Source organism: Rhipicephalus microplus, chromosome 9, assembly GCF_043290135.1.
Source record: "Rhipicephalus microplus isolate Deutch F79 chromosome 9, USDA_Rmic, whole genome shotgun sequence".
Classification (NCBI taxonomy): domain Eukaryota; kingdom Metazoa; phylum Arthropoda; class Arachnida; order Ixodida; family Ixodidae; genus Rhipicephalus; species Rhipicephalus microplus.
The window spans coordinates 20,936,201-20,956,629 of record NC_134708.1 but is presented as its reverse complement, the minus strand read 5'-3'; the positions used below and the strand labels follow the sequence as shown (position 1 = coordinate 20,956,629).

The 20,429-nt window shown below is 47.9% G+C and overlaps 1 long non-coding RNA gene across 1 annotated transcript in view; it reads left to right on the top strand.

Moving 5' to 3' along the window:
• The first annotated feature begins 17,734 nt into the window (after positions 1–17,734).
• The window catches only part of LOC142771278 (uncharacterized), a 13,834-nt gene continuing 11,139 nt past the window's right edge, over positions 17,735–20,429 (top strand). Inside the window, exon 1 of the long non-coding RNA XR_012885858.1 lies at positions 17,735–17,928. This is a non-coding gene — a long non-coding RNA (uncharacterized LOC142771278). The remainder of the gene's footprint in view (positions 17,929–20,429) is intronic.

The following is a 20,429-nucleotide window of genomic DNA, read 5'->3' as shown; positions in this document are numbered from 1 at the left end:
ACCGGGAATTGTTCCACGTGTCATTTTGTCCGCGATGGCTTAGCCGTACGCAGCTTCGCTGTACTGTAGAGAATTCAAAGGCTCTCGAATTTAGTTCTTTGGAATTTGTGATATTAAAAATTCGGCAGATCCCAACCACCTTGGGAATCGATATTATAGAAAGCATGTGGAGGGAAGGTGACTGTGTTGTAATTTTTATTGAGCGTAAGGTTACAGGATTACGCCAAAAATATGTACAAATGTTGAACGCACAGACATGAGTTAAACAGTCGCATGTTTACTGTTACGTGACGATATTGGTATTAGCAACACCAGAAGCGGTAAGCTGATATGTAGCGCTTGTGTCAGCGTAGATGGCGGCTGTAGACACTGATAGGTGAATGAGCTTCAATGGATGGTGCTTCCATACAATTGTCGTTGACCCGGCGTGACGGCTGTACGATAGGAGTGCGTTTGTACTGTTTATAAAATTGGGTAGCCAGCACTGCAAGCGAAATTGACGTTTCACGAACATTACGGTCTACTTGAAAAGCAACTCCGACACCTGGCTAGGCTTTGTAGCAGAACCTATATATAAACAAGAAATTTTATGCGTAATCAACTGCACGACATAACAATGCATGATCACCCGTGTCGTCTGTCTGTCCATCCATCCACGCGTCCATCCAACCATCCGTCCATCCATCTGCCGTCCGTCCATCTGACCGTCCATGCGTCCTGCTGTCCGTGCATCCGTGCACACGTCCACCTGTTCGTCCGTCCATGCGTATGTCCAAATGTCCGTCCGTCTGTGCTTAACTCTACCAGCCCGTCCATGCGTCCGTCCTTTCGTTCGTCAGCCCGTCCTATATTCTTGTCAGTGGTTTCGAAGCAGACATTATAGACTTTAGGACCTATACCCTTACTCACTCGTGGTAATTCATTTTATGAAGATACACTGATTTTATATGCGAGAGCATTTCTTAGTCGGGCTATGTCAGGCATCCGGCGTAGTCCGCGGCGGTGTCCGCGTGCCGGCAGGTGTTATCTCTCCACTCTCACACTTTCTCCCATAGCTCTGTATGCATCCTCCTTCGTCTGGTTTCTCGTTTTTCGCACTGTTTCCTTCCAATATGCATCTAAGATGGTTAGGGTTAAACACTTCCATAATTTAAGAAATAAAAAAGGTTGCCTAACCTATTAGACAACATTACACTCGTTTAATATTCCAACTGTATTACATGTTGAGGGAATCTTTTAGGCGCCTAAAACACCGCAAGAAGAAAGACACACAGAGAAGGAGCGCATTACAGGCTCTAAGGTTGTATATGCTAAATCAGAACTAACATCAACATCGAAGCATAACATTGAAGCACTTGATGAACGTTTTGGCGCATTGAACGATTGTCAATCAATTATTTCCCATCCTGTTTTTAAGGTCAAACCGCGGTATTAATCTGGATGCTGCGAACGAAAGAGCAACCATAAAAACATTCCGTAGCTTACGATCAGTCAACACAAAAAATATGTCATTTTTTTATACCGGAAGCTTACCCTTGGAAGTAAACGATGTATCATAAACGCCTACAATTTTTTTTCATGTAGGAAGTTTAACGCTGAGTGGTGGAACGGTGCTTGATCTGGCAAAGTGCATTCTTTGACAGCGCAATAATGAATACTGCTGAGACGGTTAGCATGCTGCCACTGACAGTTATGGTAAAAACATTTACACCGCTTTCCTCTAAAGAGACGTGGGGATGCGAAGCAATGCTGGTGCTCACTTGTGTTTTCACTTGTTGTTTCCATTTGTATGTTTCCGCGTATGTTTCATTTGCGTGTGGTGTTGTGTATGTGTTGTGCACCGCTTATATTACCCCTCCTCTCATTTGCGTGTATTGCCGTGTGTGTGTGCCGCAAAGTGAACACCAAGCGCTGCTAGGAGAGTGCAACGCAGCGAGCGAGCGCCGCATTGCAAACGACCACACAGCTATGGCGGAGAGAATAGCAACGAAGCGGAAGCAGTGCTCTGCCGCCTCCTTCTCCCCCCCCACCTCCCCGCGTTAGCGCGAGGAGAGGTTGAAGAGTTTGCGCATGCGTAGTGGGGAACGGACGGTCGCCGATGTACGGACACAGCTCCTAGCGAAAGCTGCTTCGCAACTAAAAATCACATGATAAGCACATGTAAGTTTTCACAACAGATACAAAGCATGCACAAAATACACCCCCGTACTAAACTATAGAGTGTTTGCACATACTAAAATGTGCATAGGTTGTTGTGCGAAATATAACGTGTATGCAAGGCCTCCCTGTTTACAAAGAACAGTAACACGGAAAGTATAAGCGGCGCTTTAACGTGCTGTTAGGTTAGTGTATTTCATTTATAGCCAGGCTGCATTACAAAATGACAGCTCTGACATTTTACACACAAAGTGAGGCCTCTAGCGAATCCACAAATTTTACTTCATTGATGTATTCTATTTGTTCATCGCAGTACGCGTGATTGGAGGAGAAGGGAAAATCGATTACGTATACCTATCTATGCATATTTTTCGAAAGGCACAAGTGTTTTACAGTTCTGTATTTTGCCTCTGAAAAGTCTCGCTGGAGCTCTTAGCGCTATATCATGTCAAAGACAGTGATTGAAAAAGGTTATACGATTACATTTACAAAACTGCCCAGTTTGTTACCCTTAAGCCTGCAAAGGCGTGCAGGTGGTTTAACAATGCATGCAATTTCACATATCCACGGACAGCTAGCTGGGAATCTCGGTGCTCATTAGAAAATCTGCGATGTTTCAGTGGAAGGTCACTAAAGTGTCGTGCCTTCCTGCACGATTCGGAATTAATCCTCTGAATTTCTGGGCTGAGGCCAAAGATTAGGCTAGGCTTACAGTTCCTAAGCTTGGGTAGAAAGAGAGAGCGTTATTTTAAGGCTTCCTGAACAGAAGGCCGTGACACAGTGACAGTGTCCAAAAGGGCATAAACTGAACCAGCGGAGGAGCTGTGAACGTGACATAGTGTTCAATCAGAAGCTTCATCACTTGAAGCTAGTACAGAAGCTGCCTCTTTACGCAAATCGCTAACAGGTAGTGAACTTGAAAGGCTTCGAGCAGGCCATCAGCTTCTTACTGAAGAGAAAATAAAAATGTTTTAGTGCCGGGGACCTCTAGGCGGTCAGCAACCACGTTTTTGCTTACTGAAATCTCTTGGCTGTCTTCTGTTTGCAAACAGAACCGAAAGGGAGTATGATGTAGCGCGAAGGCTTGGGTAAGGAGGACGTAAATGTTGGGACGCAGCGCCAACACTACTGTCTCTATGACAATATGCAATTTGAGCAGTGAATGTTCTCCTAAAGGACATAGCCTATTCATCTTTACGATGAGCAAAAAGCTTTTTTTTTTCCTCTTCAGCTGCTACCGGCGTCTTACGAATCCTTCGATTTGTGCTTCAGTGGGTTGATATATGCAGTCTTTTGCCAGGGCAACGCTTAGGAACGATGATAAAGCAAGGAAAAGTATGCGTGAGTGGGAAAACCTTAGACAAGAAACACACGGCGCCCCTTATATATTGGGGTACAAGGCCCTTGGACTCTATACTCGGCGACCTTATCTTGACATTGGAACGAAGGTTAGGGAGGCGGGACTCCCGCGCAATCGTGTTGCTGCGCAAGTAATACGGAAGCTTTCGGTTGCTTTCGGTTTGGCTTGCTCACAAAACTAACGTTCATAGAAATCACATTTATAAAAATTATGAATGGGAGAAACGTTTCGATTGTTCAGTGTATACTTTAGTGTCCTATTACGACTCTACTTTTCTTGAAAAACTAAACAGCAGATTTGCGCCACACACTGACGTCCCAGACGCACTTTTTTTTTTCTTTGGGAAAACCTGTGGGCTTTGATAAGGTGGTGGGCTTTGATAGGAAATGGAAAGGAAAGGAAAGTCGTTCTTGTAAACAATAACTGCATTTTGCCGGCAACTTCCCACACCAGTTTCAGTCTCATAATAAATGAAGCAGTATATCGACTAAGGTTGCACGGTGGGCTTGTTGGTTATTCATGTTGTTCGAGGTATAGCGCCGTGTACGTGTTCTGTGTTTTCTTTTCCGTCCCGTCCTGGATGCGCTATACCTCTAACAACATGAAGCACTATATATTTTAGCGAGGCCAAAGAGAAAATTATCAGTGAACTTAAATACTCTTTTGTGGCACGGTAGCTGGCATGCCCGTCGATTCTGCTGCTTTCACAGTGCTGTAAAGAAAAGTTGCGACCGAATATAGCAGAGAGTTTTCAGGAGTTTGAATAGCCCAAAGTGAATTTAAATAGGGAGATCTTAAAACTCTTTATGGAATGCCTCAGACCCTGGAGGCATGGCAAAGAACACGTTAGTTGCACAAAGCTTACCATGTGCTAGAAGAATACAATCGACCTAAAATAATGAACGAAATAACTTTAGCCTTCAAGGAATTTTATAAAGGGCACCGTGTGTTTCTTGTACAAAGTTTCCCCACTAATGCAGACTTTTCCTTGCTTTATCATCGTTCATAAGCATTGCCCTGGCAAAAGACTACATATATCATCCCACTGAAACACAAATAGAAGGATTCGTATGACGCCGGTAGTAGCTGAAAGAAAAAAAATGCGTTTTGCTCATCGTAGAGAGGAATAGGCAACGTCATTTAGGAGAACAATCACTCCTCGATTTGTATATTGTCATAGAGACAATAGTCCTGGCGCTGCGTCCCAAGATATATGTCCTCATTTAACCTGGAACCCTAGAAAGATGCAGTAATAACATATGAGGCACATCACCTTCATTGGTTACAATCAAATATCAGGTGGTATGGGGATGATATACTGCAAGATTATTGTGGATAAAAGCTAAATAAGAAGATGTGATCATTTTACGGTCAGGTGCAACTTTAGGATGCCGCGGAATGTTAAACTCAAAGGTGGAGAAATGGGTTCAATCAAATACCAAGTGGTATTGGAATGAAATGCCGCATGATTATTGTGGATAAAAGCCGATTGATTGATTGATTGATTGATTGATTGATTGATTGATTGATTGATTGATGTGTAGGGTTTAACGTCCCAAGACCACCATATGGTTATAGAAGACATTGTAGTAGAGGGCTCCAGAAATTTCGACAACCTGGGGTTCTTTAATGTGCACCCAAATTTGAGCACACGGGCATACAACATTTCCGCCTCCATCGGAAATGCAGCCGCAGCAGCTGGGATTCGATCCCGCGACCTGCGGGTCAGCAGCCGAGTACCTTAGCCACTAGACCACGGCGGCGGGGCCTGGATAAAAGCTAAATGAGTATCTGTAATGATTCTGCAGCCAGGTGAAATTTTAGCGTGCAGCAGAAGTTTCTCCTCATACAGATGAGCATGGACATGTACCAATGGGCGCGCAAACTAGACTGACGTCATGACAGGTGATTACGACTTTTTTTTTGGGGGGGGGGGGGGGGACGCGCATGAAATAGGTTTTCGTGCTTCAGTCATCCCGGTAAGGCCTCCATTGCCTTCTTAAGGCCATTTCACATTACAAAAAAAAGGGAGGGGGGTATTTTCAGGTTGCGAATCCACAGCCATAAAAACAAAAGAAAACCACAATGGTTGATCGTTCCAAACGCAACAGATAAGTTGCCAAGAAAATAGAGAGAGAGAGAGAGATTTGTTGCAGCTTCATCTGTACACATGTAAAGGAAACAGCCAACGGCCGCCGTCGTGCTTGAACAGTCCCGTGCGTTTGGGAGGCATGCATAACACATGGATCAACCAAAATGTTCACTTCGAAACGAAACGTCTCACGTTCTTACTTTTTTTCATTCGCCCTGGATGCGCGTTCTTGCGTGTGTTTTGTTTTGTTTTGTTTTGTTATAGGGACGAAGCTCCTTAGGCCGTAGGACGTTCCCTTCACTGTAGTAGTAGTAGTAGTAGTAGTAGTAGTAGTAGTAGTAGTAGTAGTAGTAGTAGTAGTAGTAGTAGTAGTAGTAGTAGTAGTAGTAGTAGTAGTAGTAGTATGTAGTCACCTCTAGTGTATGAGTTGCTTAACACATGGAGTAGCGTGTATGTCCTTGCAAATAACATGACTAGATGGCGCTAGTGCTTTTAACAGCATATCCACGGAGTGAATGATGATTAGTGGACCGAAGCGTCCGTCCCTCCATTCGTCCGTGCATCCGTCCGTTCGACCATCCATCTGTCCGTGCTTCCGTCCGCCCGCTTGTGCTTCTTTCCGTCCGTGCATCCGTCGGTCCGTCTGTCTGTCCGTCCGTCCGTGTTTCAGTCCGTGCGTCCGGACGGATGGACGAACAGAGGCATGGACGGACAGACGAACGGACGGACGAACGAACGGACGGACGTTTCGCCCCTCTTACATCAATGAATCCGTGGATTTACTAAGATTTTTAGGGGCTTGTTCCTTTTTCGGAAAGCCTCAGTAGGCCCACTGCACAGCAAATGCCTTTGTCATGTTCCGCTGCCCAATTAACCTTGTCCTATGCTTTTTGCTGCTAGTTACAGCTGTGAACTTCGTAATCTCATCTGCCCACTTAATATTCTGTCTACCACTCAAGTACTTGGCCTATATTGGAAAATAATCAGCTTTGCGATAAATAACGAACTTCCATTTATTTATAGGCCAAGTGTGAAACAAGAATGAATAGAAATGCTAAATTGTGAATAGGCGTACGTTAATATGTACAAAATAAATCACTAGTGGTTTGGTTAAATGAGCCTCCCAGAGCACAGACTGTCTCTTGCAATCTCATTGACATTAGCTTAAGGGACTCGGCAAATTTTTTACTTCTGTGAACATAACAGACGTGTCGTACACTCAAGAAACCAATACACCATATCTTTCAGTGGTTAGACAAGCATGAATAGTTTTTTTTCGTCAAGAGAATGTAAAGTTCTTTGAGGAGAGTATCGGCACATGTTGGTCTTCTTCCTTGTCGCTGCCTCTTTCGTACGAGTTGTAATATTAACACGGACCTCCATTCAACCACCAGGTCTGGCTCTAGTATAGAATTCACATCTGCCAACATTTTCAAGTCCGTGTGACCGGTGACATACATATTCTGAAAACAACAACAAAAGAAGCATACCACAATGTTGAAGAGAGGGGTTTTAATATGACAGGATCATTATAAATTTGTAAGTGCACGCTACTTAAGGTTTTCATTTGGGTCTAAATATTAGTTCTCTGTGTGATAACGGTTTGAAGCATAAAGACCCTCAGCGGGAAAGAAAATAGTAATAGTGTAATTGACCAGTCACACACATGAAGGGCGTCTTAAATGTCTCCTGAAGATGTCTTAAACATGGTCAATAATTGGTGCTGATCTGACGCTGAGGCGCTTGTAAATATGTGAAGCAAATATTGGCCGACATATGGCAGGTAATGTACTGTTACGTCGCTACGTTACGGCAAGTTACGTCATCGACGGGCCCGACTACGTCATCGGAAGGATTTGGCGATTGGCTATCTCGATGGCCGTGAAAACGCGCTCAAGGTGATGTCGTGCTGACAAAGCTTCTTGCATCTTTGTGAGCCCCTCTGCAGCCTCCAGCGCGCTCGTCGTGGCAAAAGAATAAAAAAAAAGCGCTTTATAGTGTACTGACACCAATTTACTATAGGTTGTGTTCACTCCTTAATCAAATGTGGTGGTACAAGGACAACTCTGAGCAAGTGTGAAGCTCCATGTATACGCTGATATTTTAGATGCGTAGCACTTCAGAGGCTGGGTGTGTCATCCATCCACAGATCTCATACGGCGTTGTCACGCTCAGAATGAAGTGATAAATTGAGGCCCATAACAAATTCATGAATGCTCAAAACCGGGTTGAACTAAACGAACGAGGCCTAAGATAATATAACTAACAAAAATAACCAAGATCCAAGGCGATAATTAACCTAAGATTGCTTAAATGTTGAAAAAACATGCGGCTGACTCCGGTGCCAAGCAAGTGAGGATGCCTTACCATGTGGGCTTCAACGTCCCAGAACCACGGTATAATTATGAGAGACGCCGTAATGGAGGGCTCCAGAAGAATCGACCACCTGGTGTTCCTTAACGTGCACTCACATCGCACAGTACACGGACTTCTACCATTTCGCTTGCACCGAAATGCGACTGCTGCGGCCGGCATCAAACCCGCGACCTTCGGGTGAGCAGCCGAGCACCGCGCATTCACTGATCCACAGAGTCGGACCAAGTCAGGATGCCAGAGCCTCGCTAAGCAAGCGCGTGTTACTCTCGTCGGTGTCTATTCGGCTCTGCATGTGCAGGCGGAAACAACCTGCCGTAACTCACTGCAGAGGACGCGTGTCTCAGCTGCGGTAATAAGCAGGAACTCGAAGAAGCGCTGCAAAAGGTAGCACACATGTGTCGCTCACCAACTTCGCTAATGTCCTTTACAAGATTCTGCGCGGGCCGGGGAAATCCTACAGGTGCTTACCTCAGGCACTGTCGTCATCGACTGTGCGGTAAAACGGGGCGGCCAGAACTCTACGGAGACTCTACAGCGTCGGTCATTCACCCGTTTAAACGCACCCAGGTTTAGAACACTTGTACATGCCCCACATTGTAAATTCGGGTGAGGGAGGAGGGCGAACACGACTGTCCCTGTCGGTCAGTTGGCAGAGCATAGGACGCGTTATTTGAGAGTCGCCGGTAAGGTCCCCGTCAGGCGGCAAGTTGATTTTAGGCGCGAAGCTTCTTGTGGCGTGGCTTGTGCGTCCCCGTTGTGGGTAAGCGCCCCTTAAGTCTTGAACCAGCCACAGAGGGCTGTACTTGTACCGTACGCTGAGAAATGCAAATGGTACGACACTAGAGGGCGTTACTTGTGGAAAATAGGTATCGACGTCTCACGTGCGGAAGGAGAGAAAGACAATCGCGCGACTACGATCGGATGTTCTTCGGCGGCACCGTGCACCAGGGGGCGCTCTATAGTACAATAAAAGCGCCATTTTGCCTCGCACGCGCATGCATCGGCTCAGTGACGGAGGATGGACAAGGCTGCTGAGCAGCATGCACGCAGGGCGGCGGCGGCTCGCGCTTGAAGAAGGGCCCCCGAATTGCGGGCGCGCGAGGTAGAAGCGTGCCGCGAGGACTCTGCAGTACAACGGGAGGCCGAAGCGGCGTGGTAGTGGCGTACGGTCCTAGCTTCGCCCCACTCTTCATTATTCACCCCGTGAATAAGGTGTCATTTTTTGTCCACCTTTTTTTCACAATTAAATTACAATTCCTACTCATAACATTCCCTATAATTTTTTCGACATAACTGTCTTCTAGGTCGAATTATATTCCGATCAGTCATTCACGTTCGCAAGGCACCCATCACAGGATTTTATGCAAACGTTTGCATATATAAAGATATCAAAACGACCTCGAGAGCACAAAGACGTACCACAGAGACAGACAGATTTAGAGACAGACAGACAGACAGACAGACAGACAGACAGACAGACAGACAGACAGACAGACAGACAGACAGACAGACAGACAGACAGACAGACAGACAGACAGACAGATAGATAGATAGATAGATAGATAGATAGATAGATAGATAGATAGATAGATAGATAGATAGATAGATAGATAGATAGATAGATAGATAGATAGATAGATAGATAGATAGATAGATAGATAGATAGATAGATAGATAGATAGATAGATAGATAGCGCCCTCGTTCGGGCGGCGCGCAAACCGGAGAGCGCGCGATGGCGACAGAAGAAAATAAAGAAGGCGCTAGGCCGTGGCACGTGAAGCCATGGCTCACGTTCCGGGCTGGCATCGGTTATCGTTCAGGCGTGTCTCTCTTTCGCTCCTGTGGCATAAGCCTACAAGTGGTGACCCGGACGAAGAGAATGACTGACTCGAATGCACCCGCAACCGAACAAGCCTCACATCCGCAGGACGTCTCGGCCGTGCAACTGCGTCTCCCATCTTTCTGGCCACAGGACCCGCAAGTTTGCTTTCATCAGGTCGAGGCGCAATTCTCCCTTTACCGCATCGCCTCGGAAACGACACGCTACTACCACGTAGCCTCCGTCCTTCCTCCTGACGTTGCCAGCGAGCTCTCCGACGTCCTCTCCAACCCCTCGGACACTACGCCATATCAGCACCTTAAAACCAAGGTGCTGGAACGATTCATGCCTTCGGAACGCGTCCGCCCACAGCAGCTCCTTGCAGAGGGGGACCTTGGCGACAGGCGCCCCTCCCAACTACTGCGCCGAATGCGACAGCTTCTTGGGAAACACGACGTCTCTGCCCACTCAGCGTTGCTTCGCGAGCTCTTCCTCCAACGCCTTTCTCAGCCAATCCGCCTCGTCCTCGCGGCGGCCGGCGACGTCAATCTCGATCGCTTGGCGGAGCTCGCCGATCAGGTTCATGAAGCAACCTCCCCATCTGTCAACGCTGTCTTACCACCAGCAGACAGCGATTTCGCGCCTTGAGGGCCGCATCGACGAACTCGCCGCTTCCATTGCCTCACTCCGGAGCCCCTGCAGGAGACTCGTTCGCCTCGCTTCGGTCGTCGACCTCTTCCACGCACACGAAATGCTCGGAGTCCCAGCCCTCCACCCCTCTGCTGGTACCACCGGCATTTCCGACACCGAGCCACGAAGTGTACACCCCCATGTTCGTGGCAGGGAAACGCCTGCCGGGATCACTGACGGCGGCGTGTGATCTCCCTTCTCGTCCCAGCCGCCTTTTTATGATCACGGACCAGCTATCGGGCGCCAGGTTCCTTATAGATACGGGCGCGGAAATTAGCGTTGTGCCCCCGACTAAGGCTGATCGTTCAAAGTCACAGGGGCAAGTGCTTCGTGCAGCCAACGCCTCGTCTATAGCAACGTATGGGCTCCGATCTCTCACCCTCGACTTCGGCCTTCGCTGCATTTTCCGGTGGGTTTTCGTCATCGCAGACGTGGTTCAACCGATCATCGGCTCGGACTTCCTCTCATACTTCGATTTGGATGTCAGCGTACGGCAGCGCTGCCTCATAGATGGTAAGACTCGCCTCTCCATCTCGGGAGTCCTGTCCGACATCGCTCCAATGGCCATCCGCATACTGATACCTTCCTCACCGTTCGAAAAAATCTTGGCGAGTTTCCCGGAGTTAACTAAACCGTGCAACCTTACTCAGCCGCCTAAACATACGGTGACACACCACATCGTCACCCGGGGTCCACCGGCAGCCGCTCGACCACGCCGCCTGTTCGGAGACCGCCTAGCTATTGCTAAACGGGAGTTTGACCACATGCTGCAGCTCGGCATTATCCGCCCGTCGTCAAGCGCTTGGGCTTCTCCGCTGCATTTGGCGCCAAAGCGTGATCCTGGTGACTGGCGTCCTTGCGGAGACTATCGAGCGTTGAACGCCAAGACTATCCACGACAGCTATCCTCTACCTAACATCCAGGATTTTACATCGCGCCTCGACGGCTGCACAATTTTCAGCAAAGTGGACCTTGTTAAGGCGTACCACCAGATTCCTGTCGAGCCCGCCGACATACCTAAGACCACCATCATGACGCCCTTTGGGTTGTTTGAATACGTGCGGATGCCTTTTGGACTCCGCAATTCGGCTCAAACTTTCCAGCGGTTCATTTCTGAGGTCACACGGGGTCTTCCTACTGTGTTTGCGTACCTTGACGATGTCCTAATCGCCAGCCGCACACCTGAAGATCATGAGCACCATCTACGCGCTCTGTTCCAACGTCTGCAGCAATACGGCCTCGTTGTGAACGCCTCTAAGTGTACTTTCGGCGCATCTGAGCTCGAGTTCTTGGGCCATCACATATCATCCAAAGGAATACGCCCTCTCCGGTCCCACGTTAAAGCAATTCAGGATTATCCTCAGCCTACAACACTGCGCCAATTACGCCAATTCCTGAACTTGTGAATTTTTCCAGGCGCTTCATACCACACTGTGCCGAACTGCTACGACCGCTCACCGACCTCCTTCGGTCGACCGCCGGCCCGTCCTCCGCCATTCCTTGGTCGTCAGAGGCCCAGGCCGCCTTTGCTGCTGCTAAGCAAGCGGTCGATAACGCCATGCTTCTCATTCATCCACGCAGCAACGCCCCTACTCGGTTGATGGTGGACGCATCCAGCGTGGCCGTCGGAGCCGTCTTACAGCAGTGCATTAACTCCGAGTGGAGACCCTTGTCGTTTTACTCTCGGAAGCTACTTCCTGCTGAGACCCGCTACAGCGTCTTTGGCCGGGAATTACTAGCCATCTACGCTGCAATACAGCACTTTCGGCATTTCCTGGAAGGATGCTCGTTTTACGTGCTGACTGACCATAAGCCACTGGCGTACGTTTTCCGCACTAACTCATCCAAGTACGTGCCCCGTGAACTCCGCCATCTGGCTTATATATCTGAGTTCATGACTGGCATCCGCCACGTGAAAGGGGCTGACAACACCGCCGCAGATGCCCTTTCTCGTATAGCCGCGGTTGACTCTCCACCGCCAACCATCGACTGGGCCTCATTCTCCTCGGCACAGCAGGATGATAGAGAGCTTGCCGCTTTTCGGGAGAACCCCCGTTCTCTCCGACTACGCCTGGTGCCTCATCCATTATCATCTGAGCGCTTGTGGTGCGATGTCTCAGCTAACCTTCCCCACCCTTTCGTTCCCGCTTCATTACGACGCACCGTTTTCCACTCCTTACACGACATCTGTCACCCTGGCATTCGGGCTACTCAACGTCTTCTCACCCAACGCTATATCTGGCCCGGAATCAACGGTGATGTGCGCGCTTGGACCCGCATGTGCCTGCCCTCCCAGATGACAAAGGTCTCCCGTCATACTAAGACGCCGCCCCAACCTTTCCTTCCACCCGGCCGTCCTTTCGACCATGTTCATCTAGACATTGTGGGCCCTCTACCAGTGTCTCAGGGGTACCGTTATATATTGACCATGGTCGATCGCTTCACACGCTGGCCAGAGGCTGTTCCAATTCAAGATATCACAGCCGAGACAGTCGCCCGCGTTTTCATTTCTACGTGGGTATCCCGTTTTGGCTGTCCTGGCACCGTGACAACAGACCGTGGACGTCAGTTTGAGTCCTCGCTGTTTACTTGCCTTATTCGCATCCTCGGAGCCAGACATTGCCGTACCACGGCTTATCATCCCTGCGCCAACGGCATGGTGGAACGCCTTCACCGACAACTGAAGACCGCCTTGACTACCCGCCTCAATAGAGCCACCTGGGTTGATGCCTTGCCACTGGTGCTCTTAGGTTTACGAGCTGTCATCCGGGCAGACCTGCAGTTCTCAACAGCAGAGCTGGTGTATGGCACCTCCCTACGGCTTCCGGGAGACTTCTTCACGTTAACGAAGCTACCAGACCAGCCACAGCAATTCCTACAACGCCTCCTCGACTGCGTTCAAGACCTCCGGCCCACTCCACCCAGACCTTCCAAACGCAAGACCATATTCGCCCACCCTGATCTGGCCACTGCAACACATGTTTTCATGCGCCATGACGCGGTCAGACCACCTTTGACACCAGCCTACGACGGACCATTCCGCGTCCTTCACCGCACCCCCAAAACTGCCACTCTAGTTCAGAACGGCCGTGAAGAGACAGTCAGCTTGGACCGACTCAAGCCGGCGTACCTGGAGACCACCCTAGAAAGCCTCTCATCTACGACTGATCTTCCGTTGGAATACCACAAACGGCATGTCACATTCCGACTTCCAGTCCACACGGGGGGCCCTGTAGCGCCCTCGTTCGGGCGGCGCGCAAACCGGAGAGCGCGCGATGGCGACAGAAGAAAATAAAGAAGGCGCTAGGCCGTGGTACGTGAAGCCACGGCTCACGTTCCGGGCTGGCATCGGTTATCGTTCAGGCGTGTCTCTTTTTCGCTCCTGTGGCATAAGCCTACAGACAGACAGACAGACAGACAGACAGACAGACAGACAGACAGACAGACAGACAGACAGACAGACAGACAGACAGACAGACAGACAGACAGACAGACAGACAGACAGACAGACAGACAGACAGACAGACAGACAGACAGACAGACAGACAGATAGATAGATAGATAGATAGATAGATAGATAGATAGATAGATAGATAGATAGATAGATAGATAGATAGATAGATAGACAGATAGATAGACAGATAGATAGATAGACAGATAGATAGACAGATAGATAGACAGATAGATAGATAGACAGATAGATAGATAGATAGATAGATAGATAGATAGATAGATAGATAGATAGATAGATAGATAGATAGATAGATAGATAGATAGATAGATAGATAGATAAAATGCATCATTGGTTCTTCAAGAGATCTTATCGACATCATCGTTTACAGCCTACTTTAAACTCACTGCAATAGGAAAATCTCTTCGATTGACTTGCAGTTTTGTCTATACTGTGCGAGCTTATTCTATGTATTACACAGCAGTAGTACTTGAATGGCTCACAGTCAGCGCTAGTCTGGCACGGCCTCCCAGGAGCGTAATCGTCGTTCGTATCCTGTTGGCAATAACAAAAACAAATAGTTTAACTGCTGGACATATCTGTCCGTAAATTTATGCCCACTGCATTATTGAAACCTGATGAAAACAACTGCTGATGTTTTACGTGTCAATACCGCGACATTGTTACGATACAAGCCGTAGTGGACGACAGCAAATGAAGTGGTTCTTAACATTTATCTTCTGAATTTAACCTACCTTTCGGAATTTCTGAGCGTTTATTATCTAGTCATCTTGATACTATACCATGTACTGTATAGCTGATGGGCAGCTACGAGGCATTCTTTTTGAGAAGGGGGGGGGGGGGGAAGGGTGGCAGTGTGCATGGGGGGGGAGAAGACTTTCGAAAATTCTATAAGATAGTCTTTTATAATAAGAATGAAATTTCATAAAAAATAAACTATAAATTGTGCCTGAAATTTATGAATATAAAAATACTAACGCTGATTATTGGACAACTGGCTGTGACTCACAATGTCTTAATTTTTAAACTTAGTGGACTCTAAGTGATGAATTGTAGCCGGTAAGCTCGTGAAGAGCTAAAGTCAACGTTTTTCCTATGATGAATAAAGTGACACTGACTATCACCTTTTCTTCTTCCTGCAAAATATAGCGTAGCTCTCACTAAGTCGTGCAAGTCTTGGTAGAAAAATAGCTGGTGGGCACCTAGCCTGTCGTCGCTTATCTATAGACTTTATACCCTCTCACCCATATTTCTCGACTCTTGATATACTTTATACATGACTATACGCTTGCTATCCTTTCTTGATATTTTTGTAGTCTGTGTCTCTCTCTTTCTCTGCGTTCATTTGGTTCTGTTTCTATATTTCTGACCTTTCCCTCTTCCTTTCTTTCTCTGTTTTCGCTCTTTCTTTCTTTCTATGTCCTTGCCTCCATCTCATTGTCCTTCCTGTTCCCTCGCCTCCCGTGTTTTTTTCCTCCGCGACCACAGCAGCTCTGCCATTAAACTCCCGTAGCGCACACGTACAACGGAAATTGGACCAATCCTACAACCCACCACATCGGCTCACTACACACGGGCGGGGAACACCGATTAGGGCCACACGTTGCAGCATATCTTTCCAATCACCTGTACTCAATGTTTTGGCAATGAGTGCACATGTGCGGCACGCCATCTTGATAATTTATTTATCGACGACAAACTGCGATCGTCCACCAGAACAGTTCTGCTGCAAAAGTGAACAAGCATCGGGGCAATGGCCAGGCATGCTCTGGCTCCCTATTTTCATTTCTGTCATTTGTATAAATATAAATGTGATAAAAAAGTATTTAGGTGATACGAGCAGAGCCGTCATAAAGGAACTAATCACTTCCTCCCATAGCGAAAATTGATTGAGCGATGAAAATCTACGTCACCATCTGTATACTCACGTATCCCTAGTCAATTTTTCGCGAAGTCACATCCGGTCGTGCAAATCACAAGAATTAGCACAGTGATGATATTCAATTTCCAGAATATTTCACAAGTCAGCATGATGTCTCCAGAAAACTGGAATCATGAGAGCGGAGCCACATCAGTGTACGTAAACGACTTCTCGAGTCACATAATACAGTAAAAAGTATGCATTAAGTGCTTCAATGGACAGAACAGGATACTCAATCGCATTCAGCTCTTAACGGCTAAGCTTAAGTATCCCCTAATCGTTTTTCTACCCGCCTCTACAACTGAAAAAAATAAAGGATCCCTTGCCACTATTATTCTTAATATTCCAAGACCTTAAATTAGGTGGTATCTGAACATGAAAACATGCAGATACACCAAGTGTATTTTAGGTGTCGGGCAGGTTTGGACGCCGAGACTCACAGACATAAGTGAGCATAAATAGTTCAGTGCAAGACATCTACGTTTCTTCGTATGACAATTTTGAAATTTGTCGTAATAGCCGTAAGCATACTTTACGAAGTTTCGGCCACCCACCACTCACGGAGGTCCGCTCCATTCGGTGGGATGGGCAATTCTCAACATATATAAAAGGCCTTCTGAAGTTGAACATGCCTATTGAAATCGCCCAGTCGAAGAACATTTAACAATCGTCCTAAGAAATCAGTCAGGCCAGACGGTGTGCTGACATTTGAATAATTGATTGATTGATATGTGGGGTTTAACGTCCCAAAACCACTATATGATTATGAGAGACGCCGTAGTGGAGGGCTCCGGAAATTTCGACCACCTGGGGTTCTTTAACGTGCACCCAGACATTTGAATAATAGGAACGACGCCGACAATTGAATGTGAAAAAAACACTAAGGAAGGGAGGGCATTCCAGGAACGGGGTATACAAAAGGCATGTATTACCCCCGGCAAGCAGACGGGCTAAATCTATACAGCAACAAAAGGTCAGTTGCGCGTAGATGTGGGCACGCTTGCTCTTGGTGTTGGTGCGCTGTTGGCGCACAGTCACGAGGTCGCACTCACTGCCACTTGCCATGTCATGGCGAATTCGGGCCGGCAATGAGATCCAATGACTTGTCATGTCTTTAGCACCACAATAAAAATAATAACGATTGGCGATGACGTATAAACACAAAATATGTAATAGTGTCAGTAGACCACCGTTAGTCAGATGTGTTAAACAAACGCAATGTGCAATGTTGGGAAGCAGCTTACGCAACGGAGAGGTCATCGTTACAATATTGCGTGGATTCGTATTAAAATCGTTCTTAAGAGAAATGTTCGTGTTGTGCAGTTCATTTGGAAGAAGCATATTCACTGCCTCTACGGCGCTTTAACGTCTGCACACGTCATGAGGTGAGTTCTTCCGACATTTCTAGTCGTTGTTATCGAATGTTGCTGTTGGCATTCCGGCCAGTAAGGTCTATTTCATTACAGAATTGAACAAAGAGCTTCCTGACTGCCTTCCCAGAATTTCATCTTCCAGGCGTTGCGAGATTGTTCGTGGACCGTATATGTTCTCTACTTTGCGATAAACTGATCGTTCCCGCTTTCTCGCCAAGCTGCGCATCAAGTGGCACAGATCACAACACAGCCCCGAGCCTCCCGAAGAAGTTACGCGACCAGCGTTGTGAAATGCCAAACGCATATAGCGTATAAGCAATTTGCGGGTGATATTAAAACGAAACAATACAGCCATGGTCCTAGTTCACTTTTTATGACCACTGATCTTTTCGAATAGAGACTGCTGATCGATTGGTAAATATTATAAAAGGCCCCACGCATCGCTCAACCTGTACTAGGTATGTATGCTGCAAAATACTTTATGAGCATCGGCGCCAGAAAACACACACCATTATTGTTTGTTTACTGTTATAATAAGAAACCGCACCGGAAATCGGCATCTCCAAGCTCTATAAACACTGTATCTACAGATATGGGCCTTTGCTTTGAATGCATTGTTGTTCTTAGCCTCATATTGTCTAACCTAGCAAGGCCAGGGAACGGACAAGTAAGTGCAGCCGTGACTATGATTTCGTTATAACCTTTTATTAGCATTACTTCTACCAGCAAGTCGCGGGTTTGATTTCGAGGCAGGCAAAGTGCAAGGAGATCATGTACGTAATTTTAACCACAAGTGATCTATATTCCCGAAACCTATAAGATGGCGTACCTAATTATCATGTCGTAGTTTTGGCTCGAGTTAATTTCCTCCTCCTCGATTCGCTTCTACAAAAGCTAAGGAGGGAAGATGTTTGAGGTTCGGAATGGGTCCCCTCGATGACTCGAGTGCACGGTGGCAGCTCGAAGGAAGAGCCGTAGTCTGGTGAAGAGACGATTTATTGCAGCCTCAGGCCCGAGTCCAAGCCCGAACCTCCGCTCTCGCAATTCAGATTCAAACATCCCCTTTTCAACCCTCGGTTTAACAATGGGTCTCCACACAAGCCAATTACACGTGTGGGCTTGCATCGCCACACCCAATTGCAAAAACACTTTCACAACAAGCACTGCATTGGTAAAATACTGTTACGAAATGCAACACGAGAGGGGATAGGTTCTCCCCGTGTCACACTCTCTCCCATTCCAGGTCATGTGTCGGCCGACCTTTGTCGGTAGCCGTTCTCACACTCGGAGTCCATCAGCTTTCTCATAAACGTCACTTCGTAGAAGCTTCCGTAAGCGCGGAGATTACACCATCTGGCCCTGTGCGCTGACCAGCTGTACATGCAGGTGTGCCCTGCCATCCTATTAACACTCGGTAATGACGTATAGCGGGGGAGGATAAGCTCGTGTCCGTGCCGCCACTATAGGCCCGTTTACATTGACCCGACGAGGGCGCGTTGAGTCGAAATAAACAGGTTTTCTGGACTCGCCCTCCACATGTATAAGCGGACGCGTCGGGGCGAAGAGTCGTCGCGGCGAGTCCCGTCGACCCGGAGACAGGGGGTAGGTTCACCGAACTCGCCGCGCTCAGAAAGGGCATGTATAACCGGTCGCGCTGAGTTGACGGCTCGTGACCTCTCCCGCCCGTCGCCGTCTCCGCTTCCCCTGCCCCATCACTCCGACGTTGCTCTTTCTCTGTCGGCCGGTACGCGCGCGCTAGGCACGATGACATCCTCGCGGGCTCCACGCACCATGTGGACAGATGATGAAATAACGACGTTGCTAGCTTTAGTCAACGAGAAAAAACTGAGTGATTTGCTCGATAGCAAGCGGCAAAAAAATAAGGACCTATTTATGGACCTGGAAAGATGTTTCAAGGAACAGGGCCTGACGTGGACGTGGGAGCAAATAAGGACCTGTTGGAAGAATTTGAAGAAACGCTTACGTAAGCCGATAGAAATTTTACTCAAAAATGTATATTGCATTCCAATGGAAATTACAAGCCCTCAGATTAAAAATTCATCGTGTAAGGATCTCACTGTCCAGTCCAAAGCCACAGAAATCAGATTAGCCAAACAGGGTGAGCGTATGAGGCAAGAGGAACACGGTGCACTTAATTGTGGTGGAACTGTACACTTTGTTCCAACAATTGATGAGGGTCTTTAGTCATTTTCATTGAAAAACTGCTTATTGTTTTCAATTTAAAATTTTCGACGAGGTTCAGGGCGCCGCTTAATTCGTATTAGCGACAAGCCACAACTATTGCAAAAAATGACTCGCGTGTAGGGCTTCGAAGGATTTTCCACAGTATCAGGTACACAAATGAAAGGCGTTACGGCGTTACAAGCCATGAATCACGCTGAATTCCTGGAGAGACCGGCCAGGGGTGAAAAGGGGACGGTGCGTCAGGCTGCGGATACGCCTGCGGCGAGCGCTGTGCCGCAACAGAACCACTGCTGCCATCGCGTTGTGCAGTGTTAGCCAAGACACCAACACAACCATAAAGTACAGCTGGTGCAAACTGAGAAAAAATGCCAAGACAGCCATCGCGGTGGCGGAGCGACAACTGCGTAAACAACCGCAGCCCACAGCGGCGAGAGGCGAGAGCGCAGGCTTGGAGGAGCGGAAACTGGTACCGGAAGACGGGCTTTCGGCTCGCCTCGACGCAAAGCGTTGCTGCGATCACCGCTCACCTCAACTCGTCCGTGCGAGTTCATATAAACTCGGGCGCGTCGAGGTAAGCTGAACACGCCACTCAACTCAGCCTGCCCCCGTCGCGTCCATGTACACGGGCCTTATGTCTCGGTCAGCCCAGTGGTCACGTCCCCGCGTCATTCTCAATGGCACGGTGCATGCCAACAATGACAAACTCTGATGGTGGCGCCTGATATGCTTTTTGCCAGACGCTGTCCTGAGTAAGCCTTCCCCTTCTAGTCCCAAACGGGGGCGACTTTGGCGGCTCCGCTCGTGAACCGTGTGAACGAAGGAGTCTCTTTTCTTTCCCGTGCTCGGGTCTTCCGCGTTCGCCTTCGCGGAACCGATCAGCTTCGCTAGTTGACGGGTCGGGAACTGGCTACTCGCTCTGCATCAGCCGCAATAATTGCGCTACACGCAACACACCGGTGATTG